Source organism: Eurosta solidaginis, chromosome 2 (genome assembly GCF_040869045.1).
Source record: "Eurosta solidaginis isolate ZX-2024a chromosome 2, ASM4086904v1, whole genome shotgun sequence".
Lineage (NCBI taxonomy): Eukaryota > Metazoa > Arthropoda > Insecta > Diptera > Tephritidae > Eurosta > Eurosta solidaginis.
This window is the reverse complement of record NC_090320.1, coordinates 303,318,897-303,332,795: the sequence shown is the minus strand read 5'-3', so window position 1 is coordinate 303,332,795 and position 13,899 is coordinate 303,318,897. Positions and strand designations below refer to the sequence as shown.

At 37.5% G+C, this 13,899-nt stretch overlaps 1 protein-coding gene across 4 annotated transcripts in view; it reads left to right on the top strand.

Annotated features, from left to right (window-relative positions):
- The first annotated feature begins 3,340 nt into the window (after positions 1 to 3,340).
- The window catches only part of Oscillin (glucosamine-6-phosphate isomerase Oscillin), a 48,962-nt gene continuing 38,403 nt past the window's right edge, over positions 3,341 to 13,899 (top strand). Inside the window, exon 1 of one of the 4 annotated variants that reach the window (XM_067768843.1) lies at positions 3,341 to 3,489. The gene's annotated coding sequence lies outside the window, so the exon portion shown is untranslated. Of the gene's footprint in view, positions 3,595 to 13,899 lie in introns of all 4 variants that reach the window. The other 3 variants (XM_067768842.1, XM_067768846.1, XM_067768844.1) reach the window with 3 other exon arrangements.

Here is a 13,899-nt window from a genome sequence, read left to right as displayed (position 1 = left end):
GGCCGGAATACATATTAAATAAGTATAAATAGATTACATATTTATAATCAGCACTTTTACATAATTATTTCGAATTATTTTCACAATTTTTCAAACTTTAATTAGGTGTTTTTGCATAAAATTGCAAACGGTCAAAAAATAGTGCACAAAAGTTTACTAGGCAACTCTGTCTAGTGAGAGAGCGATCAGCTGACACGTTCTTACGGAAAAAATCAAAATTGTTTTGATTTCTACGTTCCGGGCTACGTACGTACGGGCGTTGCACGTCGGTGAGTTTTCGTTTACATTGCACACTCATAAGATAGGTCGTGTCAGCTGACACGTTTTTTCTACGTACGTTCGTGAGTAACCACGGCTTTATGCGGCAGTTACTCACTAACGTCCCTACAAGAACACTGACTATCATATGACTATCATCTGATTGTCAGCAATGTCAACCTAACGATCAGCGCCTCTTACAAACTTTCTATCACAAACTTAAGGGGGCTTGCGCAAATGTGATGTAAACAACTGTGTACGTGTGAGTTTTTGTCTCCTTCTTATACACCAACATGGCCTACTGATTAAGTATATAGCCGTACTGCTCACTCTCATTCCTTTTCCTGAATCAGTGCTGACACTCTAACTATCAAAAAGTGTCATAAATGATAGTTTACTGTAGATATCAGGTTTGACTGTTATATTATCATTAATGACCATTGTTATATTCCGCCAAAAATGAAACAATGCTTTTTGCTTTTTATTTACTTTATGTAATTACGTTTTTAATTTTGTACGTGATAAAATCATACGTGTTTCTTATTTGTTTAAAATAAATAGTTTTATAACAATTCGAGTTCAGAAGGTTCAATTTAAATTCAGAAAATAACAAAACAACAGAAGGGCACTTTCCTCATGCGGAAACACATTTGAAAATGAATCACCACTAACCACTATTATTTTTCGCGTATCAATTTTTTGAGTGCGCCCCATACATACATTCCGACAGCTTTTGGTATTTTTTAATATTATTTTCGAGTTTTTTTCTTTTAGCATGGAGCTTTGAAATGCTCTCTTTTTCATTTTTTAAACTTATTTTTTATATGGTTTTGGTCGGTTGAAAATGGCGGAATTTAAAAAATAACAAGACAACCGTGATAATCATTTGATTGTCATATGACAGTCAGTAGTGACAACATGATTAAATCGGATAAACTGTTCTCGTATACATAAAATTCCGTTGAGAATTATGTATCTATCTCACATGCATAATGGTATCTGCTGTATGTTCTTTTGTTCTGTACCAGGTGTCCGAAGCTTTCCCAGTTTGAGTCCCTTTTCCTGATTATAGGCTGTCGTTGGGAACATGCGGACATGCATGAGCGAATAAAGGAACATACATAAATTTGAGTATCAATGTTTACGTCATCGCAGGATCAGCATTGTCAATTACAAGTGTGAGTGTATTAGTAAAACTATCAGCGTTTCTTGTAGGGGTACGTACCAAAAATGTGTCAGCTGACACGACCTATCTTATGAGTGTGCAATGTAAACAAAAACTCACCGACGTGCAACGCCCGTACGTACGTAGCCCGGAACGTAGAAATCAAAACAGTTTTGATTTTTTCCGTAAGAACGTGTCAGCTGATCGCTCTCTCACAAGACAGAGTTACCTATTAAACATTTTGTGTGCTATGTTTGGACCAATTGCAGTTATTATACAAAAAGGCCTAATGATTGTTTAAAATTTTGTTGAAATATCCGTAAATTATTATACAAAATTCGAGGCTACAAATAAATGAACTAGAAATTGTTATTCAGTATATGGTTCTGCCATTTGCACCATGAAAAATTGCAATTCCAAAAGTTGATGTTTGCATAAGCATGCATGCAAACTGGTCAATGGCAACAGTGCTTTGCTGTAAACAATACACACAAATATGTTATGTACATGTACATAACATATTTGTGTGTGTATTAGTTACGTTCCATTGAGACTTGAGCGAGATACGGATAGAAATTTAACATGCAAATGCAACAACAACGTTGTGATCCTGATATTAACTGGTTAAATTTCTGATCCGTATAGCAGTTCTGTTCGTTTCGTTTTCTGTAGTAGATTTTTTGACAGCTAACCACTTTTGAGTTGGTAGCACTCATGGCTCAACTATATGGTTGGCTCATCTCTACAGCAATAACATACCTTTGTTCACATTGCCAAAATTAGCGTGATGGTGTTAGACGAATGGAATGGAATGAAAACATAAAACTTAGCAGCATTTGTAAGTAGTAAGAAAATGTTGTAAATTCGTTGGTTTCTTTTTAAGTTTGCCATCTCCTTCTGACAATCCCTACTCCAGTGAAATGAAAAAAATAAAATCAGCTGGTGAGATGAGCCAACCATATAGTTGAGCCATTGTAGCACTGAACTAAATACGTGTACATTTGTGTATACATAAAAGATATCGCCATATTTAAAAGCAAGAACACTGAAAGAGTAAACAACTTGAAGATGATGTAAGGAAAATAAACAGTTTGCTTACGTGCGAAACTATTTAAATGGTAATAATTCTATCAGTATCTTAAAATTTTGTGTACGTTTCTTCTTATTTTCTACAAAACAGATGTTTTATATTAGTGCTGCCAGCTCTCATAAAGTTGATCTAGATCGTTCCAATGAGATTTGAGCCAGAGGCAGAGCTCGATAAACCAATGGAACGGCCCTATTGTTTACAGATAAGCGCTGTTGCCATTGACCATTTTGCATGTATGCTTATGGAAACATCAACTTTTTCCAATTTAATTTTTGATATTGTAAAAGGCCGGAATACATATTAAATAAGTATAAATAGATTAAATATTTATAATCAGCACTTTTACATAATTATTTCGAATTATTTCCACAATTTTTCAAACTTTAATTAGGCGTTTTTGCATAAAATTGCAAACGGTCAAAAATTAGCGCACAAAAGTTTACTAGGCAACTCTGTCTAGTGAGAGAGCGATCAGCTGACACGTTCTTACGAAAAAAATCAAAATTGTTTTGATTTCTACGTTCCGGGCTACGTACGTACGGGCGTTGCACGTCGGCGAGTTTTCGTTTACATTGCACACTCATAAGATAGGTCGTGTCAGCTGACACGTTTTTTCTTCGTACGTTCTTGAGTAACCACGGCTTAAGTCAACTGACTGACAGGATGTTCAATATGGCTACTTTTTAGCGTTTTGACAGAGTCTTCAATATGGAGGCGCATAGAGCCGGCTATCTTCAGCGGGTGAAAGAAAGAGATACAGAATGAGACAGCGATAGTCAATTACAAATCAGGTGATCCAATCACTTTGGAATTTTGACGTCTACGGAGAAGATATCACACTTAGTTTCATTCACAATGCAGTTGTGGTTAGTCGATAGTGGAGCGTGGTGATTTTCAGTACATACAAAATTTGTTTTTTATCTGTTTTCTACTTGTCGGTCATTGCAATTTATTTAAATAGATATTTAATAAAAACGTAATGAAGTTTTAAAATTGAGTAAATTTGTGCTACAGTTTGCCAGACTGGTTATTTGAGTATTCTCATAAATCCCTAAAATACATAAGCACCAAATATGAATTAGTTAAGTGCAATGAAATTAGTGATGGGACGATATTTCGCTATTGGTGATTGCATCGCCGTGAATGAAAAATCGTTAATAGCGATAGCTATTGCTATCCAAATATATCAGTGATTGGGATTTTGGCAGCATTTCGCCAATAGCGATATTTCTTCACTCGGTTGTGTTTACTTTTAGTTAGTTTGCTCTTTCAGGCGCCGTTATTTTGAATTGATATTTTTATAAACGACGTTTTGATCTGGTTGGCTGCGAAAATTTGGTTGTATTAATTTATTAAAACCCGTTTTAATACCGAGTGAAAGATGACTGACTGCAAATTATAATAAAAAAAGAAGTGAAATATGGCAATTTTATGAGCCCATAAATGAATTGCATGCAAAGCCCGGTGATAATTGTAAAATCCCCCGTTCATATAAATATTTTATGAAGTGTATAACATAGATTAAATGACTGAATTTTTCTCTTTTTAATTACAAATGACGCCAAATAGACCCGGGTCTTTAGACTTCGCCTAAGATAGGTTGCCTGTGTAATTCCTAGGTTAATACTTCTTAGCAGTTTTATAAAATTTGTGTGTTTGATGGAAAAATAAAAGAATTATAGAAATATATATCACTCGCCTTATTGTAATCAGATGTAACTCAAAATTTAAGTTTTTTATGGTTGAATTCTCCGGCTAATTTCTAGGGCACTGAAGTAGATGGCTAATTTTCTGTTAAAAATATTTATGTTTGCTTGTTTAATTTCTACTTATTATTTAAGAATTCATGAGGTTAAAGGGCCCATTACTGATACTTAGCACAGACTTGACTTGACTTGAGAACTGTCACTTACAGTTCTGTTAAATGAACATTGCATGTTACTGGTTACTCAAAACTTAGCAACACTTAACTTGACTTAGAAGTCTGTTGAATTTCGATTTTTTATGTAAGCTCTAAGAGACGTTTACATTTTGAGATGCCATTTGTTTCTTTCCATTTCATTTTGACATTTTGTCATACAAATTGACATTTATTGATTATGATGCCAGATTGTATGCGCTAAGTTGCCAAGTTTACGCCTAGTCAAGTCAAGTCTATGCCTAGTAATGGGCCTTTAACACCGGCTTATAATAATTGATAATTCAATTATTATGTTTTTCTAAGGTAAACTGAAAAGAAAGAAACATTTACTGGCATATTGCGATGGTACCATTTCGAAAACCGCCAAGCAGGATAGGCTAGTGGTTAAGGCAACTGCAGTTTCACCGTGTGATTAGCGGTTCGAATCCCGGTGAAACCTTTGATAACATTACGAAATTGCCTGATGATGATTACGTAGCGGTTTTCGAAATGCTACCATCGCAATAGCCAGTAAATGTTTCTTTCTTTCTTTTCAGTTTATCTTAGAAAAACATAATAATTGAATATTCAGTTATTATAAGCCGGTGTTAAGCTAATGAATTCTTAAATAATAAGGTAAAAAATATTTTTGCGGCCACCGTGGTGTGATGGTAGCGTGTTCCGCCTATCACACCGTATGCCCTGGGTTCAACTCCCGGCCAAAGCAACATCGAAATTTTAGAAATAAGATTTTTCAATTAGAAGAAAATTTTTCTAAGCGGGGTCGTCCCTCGGCAGTGTCTGGCAAGCGCTCCGGGTGTATTTCTGCCATGAAAAGCTCTCAGTGAAAACTCATCTGCCTTGCAGATGCCGTTCGGAGTCGGCATAAAACATGTAGGTCCCGTCCGGCCAATTTGTAGGGACAAATCAAGAGGAGCACGACGCAAATTGGAAGAGAAGCTCGGCCTTAGATCTCTTCGGAGGTTATCGCGCCTTACATTTATTTATTTATTTATTTTTTTTAAATATTTTTATTATAGTTTGAAGAATTTGCTATATTTTTTTTGCTTCATTTTTCATTAAAAATCAATTCACTTTACTATAAAAACATTATGCAGCCAAATACAACTTTCAGAATAAATTCATACGGAGTATTTGTGAATACATCGATGTAGTATAAAAATAATAGTAAAGAAATCATGTTATTATGGTGTTACATATACAGATTTATATCGGTTTGATTCATCTTAAATTTAAAAATCAAAGCATTTTCAATTAACACAATTTATAAAACAAATATGCAGACTGGGTCGAATTATTAACCTATATCGTGCCATCGATTTTTCGATAGGATTTGGGCTCAGGAAAAAAAGTTCCACTACGCATACCCAAAAAAAATAATTTTTGAGCCTGCAAAATTTCAACGATTTTTTGATTTTTTATGCATTTTTCATTTTTAAGGCTCCAAATCATTTTTTATGCATTTTTTTCGTATCAATTGGCAAACGCAAAATTGGTAAATGCAGTTTTTGAAAAAAAAAAAAAAAAAAAAAAATTCTTTTATGGAGATTTAGAAGAATTTTGGTCGAAAAATCGATTTTTTTTGCAGGCCCAAAAATTATTTTTCCTGAGCCCAAATCCTATCGAAAAATCGATGGCGCGATATAGGTTAACTTTCGTCCATACAAATCGACCCAGGTTAATGCATAGACATCTATTTCCGCTAGTTTCATCTCATTGAGTGTTAAGAGCAGTGTTGCTAGGTGATGCAAAAAAAAGAAACTAGATTGGCAAAAAAAAAAAAAGGTTAGAAAAGGCAAAATTTAGAAAAAAAAGAAGCTAAAAAAAGGCCAGAATTTTTTTGGTTAATTCATAAAATTTTTTTATATAAAAACTTATAAACATAACTTAAGCATAACTTCCTGTTTCAAAACATATCAGGCACATTTTCTTTGACTAGCACATGGAATTACTTTAAATGATTGCATATGTGTATATACATAAAAAAAATATTACAAACTAATTATTTATATAAAATATTCCCCGTCTGAAGAATCAGAAGAGCTTATGTCTGGGTATAAAGTTTGGCTATTTACCATAGATATGAGATCATAGGTAATTTCAAAGTCATTACAACATTTAGGTAAGCGTTTTAACGAGCATCTAATATTAAGCAGCGCATTAAGCATTTTAATTTTTAGTTTGTTCCTTAATTTAGTTTTCAGAATTTTCATGCCACTAAAAACTCTTTCAACCTCCGCGTTACTGAGTGGTAATACTAAAAAACTACTTATGAATTCGACAAGTTCTAAAAAGGAGTTTAGTTTAATGCATTTTTATGTTCTCGGACTTCCGACCAAAATTCCATGGTGGAGTGTACATTTTTCCATTGTATAGTTATAAGTTTTCGCCACTGCAGCTCTATTAATGCAATTTCACTTGAAGAATAACTATACTTCTCTTTTGCAAAGTAAGAAAATACATCTGGCTTTGAAATTTTCAACGAATTTTCAGCAGAAAAAGAATTAATCTTTTGTAGAGAACTCATATTATTAGGTATTAGATGTTCACAGGAACTATTGAAATTATTTTATTTTAGAAATTTTTTAAAATATATTCGGAGTAAAAAAGGCTAGAAAAAAGTCACGAAGCTAAACACAAAATTTCGAGGCTAAAGGCAAAAAAAAAATGCTAAATCTAGCCTCGAAAAGGCTAACCTGGCAACACTGGTTAAGAGACTGAACATAATGTCGTCAGCCAGTTAATAATATTGTAACATAATACCTTAGAAAATTAGAATTTCACATTCCATCAGTTTACAATAAAAGGTACACATTTTTTTCTTTGTATTCCAATTTTGGTTCATATATTCTACTATACTAAATTAATGTATAATATTTAATCTGCTTCGGTAAACAAACTTAAAAATTCCTTTTTTATAACCAAGTATACAAATATTCGCTTATTAAAAATAAATTAAAGATCGCTATAGCTATAAAAAATAGCCGCGATTCAAAAATCACCACTATTTTCACTAATAGTTCAAAATCGCTGTATCGCCCATAACTAAAATATAGTGATAGAACATTTAGAAAAAGTATCGATACCGGTACTCATATAAAATATTCGGATCAAAGTATCGATATGTTACGTTCCAATAAAGCATGATCCGGATACGGATAGAAATTTAACATGCAAATGCAACAACAAATTGATCCATATGGGTCACATTGTTGTTGCATTTGCATGTTAAATCTCTATCCGTATCTGGATCACGTTTTATTGGAACACGAGGATACTCAGTAAAAGGTATCGATAATACTCGATCCAAGTACTTCGGAATTTTAAGCAAAGGTTAAAAAATTGTTTTTTTTAAATGAGATGTTGTTGTTTTAACGACAAATACACTCTCCGAAGGTTTTGGGAAGTGTTATCGATGTTGATAGTCTTTTGTCGGATATATATCCGGTACGTTCCGGTAACACAGCGCCATTAAGGTACTAGCCCGACCATCGGGAACGATTTATATGACCACATTAAACCTTCTGGGCCATCCCGCCCCACCCCCTAGTTCCATGAGGAACTTGGGGTCGCCAGAGCCTCACCTGCTAAATTTGTGTATGATACATTTATATTTGTAACAGGATTCCCCTCGCGTAGGTGAGGTTCACAATTGGGTTGCGGAAGCTTTGAAGCTATAAAGCTTTGTATTGCGCTTATCAACCCCTTGAATGAGGTCGTAAGTTTTGACGAAATGGAACATTATTACCCATTTGTGTGCTCTTACAAATATATTAAGGATACATTTAAAGAGAAACGTGACGAATATTAAATTATTTAAAAGATTTCTGATCGACTTATGGCGATCTTAAGGCCACAACAACAGGTGGACGGTTGGCGCAAGCGTGCTGAAATGGCGGACGAAGTGATACATGTGTACACAGATGGTTCAAAAGTAGTGAATGAGTAGGGTCTGCGGTATACTGTGCTGATTCGGAAAAAATCAGATCCTACAGGCTGCCGGATTACTGCAGCGTTTTCCAATCGGAAATAGTAGCCGTAACCAAAGCGGTAGAAACCCTGGAAGACAATAGCTTAAGCTGCAACCGTGTAAACATTTAAATTGACGGTCAAGCAGTAATTAAGGCAATGATATCGCATAGCATAGCATCTAAATGCGTGTTAGAGTGTACGCAGTCCCTGGAGAGAATCGGGACAGGGAGAAGCATACATCTATATTGGGTCCCAGTGAATATGGGAATAGATGGGAATGAAAAAGCGGATGAACCAGCTAAAAAGGGCGCATCCCTTGAAGCTTGCTCGGTAGACGTCCCAATTACACTGGGCGAGATTAAGCGAAGACGAGAGATGCACATGATCGACTAAGCAGGAAAGGCGTGGGTTCAAGCGCAGGGCTGTAAAGTGTCGAAGATTATGTGTGGGTCTTACAACCTTAGACTAACAAAGTTGCTTCTATCATTAAAAAGAGAGGACTGTAGACTGGTGACGGGTATTCTGCTATTAGGAGTGATACAGCTGTTAGATCTAGAAGCAACAAGTGGCTTAAGTCCTGGGAAGCTTCTAGTATTTGCTAAGAGGACGGAGTTATTTTATAACATAGATGTTGGTTTTTGATAGGGTTTTTCAGTTTGGTAGTTAAAACAAACTTATGGTAACACTACGGACTCATTCAGTCTATGTGAGGTTCTCATGGGCCGGCCAGTTCAACCTAACCTAACCTATGGCCTGTAAAAAAAGCTGTTTCAGTTGGAAAATAGTTTTTCTAAACGGCAGTGGTTTCGCAAGCACTCCGAGTGTATTTCTCCCATGAAAAGCTTCCAAGTGAAGATTCATCTGCCTTGCAGATTCCGTTCGGAATCGGCATAAAATATGTAGGTTCCATCCCCTAAATTTGTAACAAAAATTAAAAATAGCACAACGCAAATTGGAGAAGAAGCTCGGTCTGAATCTCCGCCGAGGTATATCGTTCAAGTATTTTTTATGCCATTAAACGTCGTGGAGAGATTAACTAAATAAAAGGGGATCAGATCGATTTTCCTTTTTTTAGCTTTTGTACTTTGTTCTACCACATCTCTACTTATAGTATTGTTGCGTACCACATAAGTATTGGAAATTTTGTTAAGATTAAAACTGTAAGCCCCTTTTTTAAAGTAAGCGTGGTCTTATCCGCTTATGATTGGATCTCTTTGTATATTATACCAAGGACCATATATCCGCCAAATGGCAAAGTGATATAAACGGCTTTTGATTTACGGCTTGCAAAACTTTTAAATTTTCTTTGCTTAATGTGGGCGGCGGCAGACCTAATTTACAAAATTGTAATAAATTTATGTTGTACATCGCACCTTTTTTTTTTATTCACTCACCAAGTTTTACCACTTCATGGGCACTTTTTAAAGGACTGTTTCTTTTTTCCATGTTTGAAAGTGGGCGTGGATATAATCTGATATTGACCATTTTGAATACTAATATATCGTCGAAGATACTGTAAAAGCTGCTAACGCTATCCACCAAAATTTGACAGTAGAATGAAAAATCTGTATTGCATGAAAAGTTAAAATATATTGAAATTTTATGGAGTTAGCTGCTTTTCATAATTTTGTTGGAGTTAGTGATTCTGGACAATAAACGCATACTTTTCTTTTTCCACCATGCAGAAACCCTCCCATTCCACCATTATCAAATAGCTGATTTAAATTAAATGCGTAGCTTTTACCGCATCGTCGATGAACTCAGTTTATGCTCAAGTTTTGGTGCTAATAAACTGAACTTTGTTGATCTTAAACATGAAGACACTTCCACAATTATAATTGCATACTTTTGGGAGCATCTCAGATAAGATATCTGCATGTGTTTGTGCGTTGCTTCTCCGCTGCGTGTACGTACATATGTCTAGACATAATGATTGAATTATTGATGTGTGATGACTTGTGTGTCACTGCTTAGCATCGGCTTAGAGATGATATTATCCCTTAGTGCTGCTAATATTCGTTACAATATTTTGAAATATTTCGCTTTTTTAACAGATAATTTTCATGTGATTTTTTATATATTTGCACAGTTAATTGGTGCTATTGATCTGAGAAAGGCTATGTGTTACGTGGCTGACTGTTTGGGGTGGTGAGGAGCGGCGGCAAGCAGGTATGCCCAGGCTAGCTCGTCGTCTTGGGTGGGGTATTGCACCACCGACCTCACCCGCAGCCACATGAACAAAAAGAGGGTTCATACCTGCATTGTGTGGGAATGAAGGGAAAGCTGAAAAAGATGGAAACATACGTGAGGGGCAAAGTTAAGAGGGGGGGAGTATAATGGGAGTAAGAGACGAAGGCCCGTCCTGTCAGGTGGAGTCTACCCTCCCTCTGCAGTGCAACTTGCACCGCACCGTGGGCACTGTGCTGACTCCTGATAACCTTACAGTGCCCCCAAACCTGACTCCAGTCTGTCCGTCTGTCACTCGGTCATTTTTCCCTATTATTCACCTTCACCTCATCTTTCCACGCGCAAGCACAGCACCAACGCCAAACCTAAAAATTTAGCGCTGCATCCTTAAAAAACATATGTTGTCATTAGCCGGACATCTATAATGTCTTCTTTAGCCTCGGCCTTCGAACAGTGCTTGCATTCCAAACTACATGGTCTTCGTGACATTGCATCAGCATTTCCATGGGTACTACCTTTTCGATGCTCAATGGAAAAGTCATAGCTTTGTAGTCGCTCGATCCACCTTGCCAATTGTCCTTCCGGATTACGGAACTGCAGAAGCCATTTCAACTCTGCGTGATCTGTCCTGACGCGGGCGTAGAGGTATTTGTGAAAATGTTTAATGCACTCTACCAATGCCAACAGCTCTCTCCGTGTAACGCAATAGTTCCTCTCTGGTTTTCCAATTGAACGGCTGTAATATGCAACTACCTTCTCCTGTCCATCAACCAGTTGTGACAAAACGCCTCCTATAGCATATCCACTCGCATCTGTATCTAGAATAAATGTTGCTCCTGGAATCGGATATGCCAACATTGGGGCAGTGCACAAACGCTCCTTCAATGTTTGGAAAGCCACTTCTTGCTCCTTCTTCAATTCAAAAGCTTTATTTTTTCTTGTAAGCTCATGGAGGCTATAGGGCTACGCTGGGAAAGTTTGGTACAAATCGGCGGTAATATATGCACAGCCCAAGGAAACTTCTCAATTCATGCAGGTTCTGTGGTCTTGGCCAATCCTTTACAGCCTCTATCTTTTCGTACGCAGTGCAGATGCGCTCTGTCGTTACCTTGTAACCCAAATAATTTACTTCCTTTTTAAACAGCGTACACTTTTTGGGACTTAGTTTCAGACCAGCGCCAGCTATTCTCTGGAAACCTTCCTCCAAGTTCTTAAGATGTTCATCAAAGTTCTTGCCCAATACGATGATGTCGTCCAGGTGCACCAATCATGTTTTCCAATGTAGTACTTTCAGTACCTGGTCCATGAGTCTCTCAAAAGTAGCTGGCGCATTACAAAGTCCAAAAGGCATCACTGTAAATTGCCAAAGACCATCACCGACACTGAATGCTGTTTTCTCTTTATCTTCCTTCTTCGCCTCAACTTGCCAGTAGCCGCTTTTCAAGTCCAGTGTGGAAAACCATTTCGTACCAGATAGTGAGTCCAGAGTGTCGTCAATTCTTGGCAATGGGTAGCTATCCTTTTTCGTAACGTCATTCAACTTCCGGTAGTCCACGCAAAACCTCATTTTTCCATCCTTCTTCTTTACAAGTATTACCGGTGAGCTCCATGAACTAGCTGATGGTTCGATGACGCCGCTGTCGCTCATTTCTTGTATGATTTGACTCACAACTTCCCGCTTCGCCAGTGGAACACTGCGAGAAGCTTGACGTATCGGCCTCGCGTCTCCAGTGTCAATTTTACGTTTCACAACATCGGTGCGGCCTGGTTTGGAACCATCCTGGTCAAATATGTTTGCGCACTTTAGGAGCAGTTGCTTTGCTTTATTCTGATAATCTTCCTCTAGCCCCTTCGTCCATGCCGTGATGTCGTGAAAGATTAGTCTTGCTAGTTGAAACGAGTTCCTGGAGCTGTTCACAGTTAATAACTACTTCAGCTTCTTGGCATCTTCCCAATATAGCTCCTTTGGTCAGTTTGAGTGGTGAATTGAACTCATTGAGTACTCTTACCGGGATACGTCCATCTTGTTTTGTCATAGCCAGGGTTTTTCCTACAAGTACCTTCGGTGCTGACTGATTTGTTTGCTGCTTCGACAACCCACAATCTACATCAACCTTTGCCCAGATGACTGCTTCTGAATTTGCTGGTATTTGCTGACTTTCTTCCACCAGCACTCGTTTACTGCTGTAGTCTCTCTCGTAGCCGAAATTAAGTGGCACATCCATGTTCTTATATCGCATCGTCTTGCTTTGCATGTCGATCTTGATGCCTTCGTCGATTAAGAAGTCCACTCCAATTATGATTTCATCAACAATCTCTGCCACTATAAAATTGTGTACTACCGTGACGTTCCCAATTGCGACTTCACATGATACTTCTTCTAGAACCGTCGTGTCTTCTCCAGTGGCTGTACGCAATCTTGCTCCATGCAATGGTCTTATCCTCTTGTTGACTAAATCCGCTCGAATGATGGAATGAGATGCATCCATATCTACAGTCAGTAAACGTTCCTTTCCATCCACATGTCCTCCGACAATAAGATTGTTTGACCTTCATCCAATTTGTTGCCCCTTGCGGGGCTTTAGTTTAACGATTGAGTAGATTTGGAGACTTGCTTCAGCTCTGCGTTTACGGCTACCCACATTGCTGGAACTGTTAGGATTGGTACTGCAATAATGTGCAATGTGCTCTGGCTTTCCACATTTAAAGCATTTGACGGCACCATCGTTTTTCTGCTGCGTTCCTTGTAATGCTTCCAAAATTGTGTGTACCCAGTCTGGCCTTTCCACTTCCACGCGATGAGCTTTGTATGCGGGCTTACTCAAAAGCGACGTTGTTTCATGAGTCAGTGCATGGGATACCGTTTCTGCGAATGTGTGTTTTGTGTTTGCATATGTCGCTCGCTTCGTTTCTACGTCCCGTATGCCTTATATAAAACTCTGGATTTTTACCCCTTCGGTGTACTCCACGGGTGCGTCCGCATTTTCGAAATGAGCCAACCTTTCAACATCCGAAGCAAACTCTTGCAAAGTCTCATTAGCTTTTTGGTAACGGTTTTGCAATTCTATTTGATATATCTGTTTCCCGTGTTCACTTCCGTACCTTCGTTCTACAGCAGCCATCAATGCGTCATAACTGTTCCGTTCGTACTCTGGAATATCTGTAAGATTTTGGCCGCTGGTCCTTTCAATCCTACGAAGAGTGCAGCAACTTTATCTTCAGCATTCCAGTTGTTCACTGTTGCGGTCTTCTCAAATTGTTGCTTAAAGACCTGGAAAGGAACAGAACCGTCAAAGGATGGTGTTT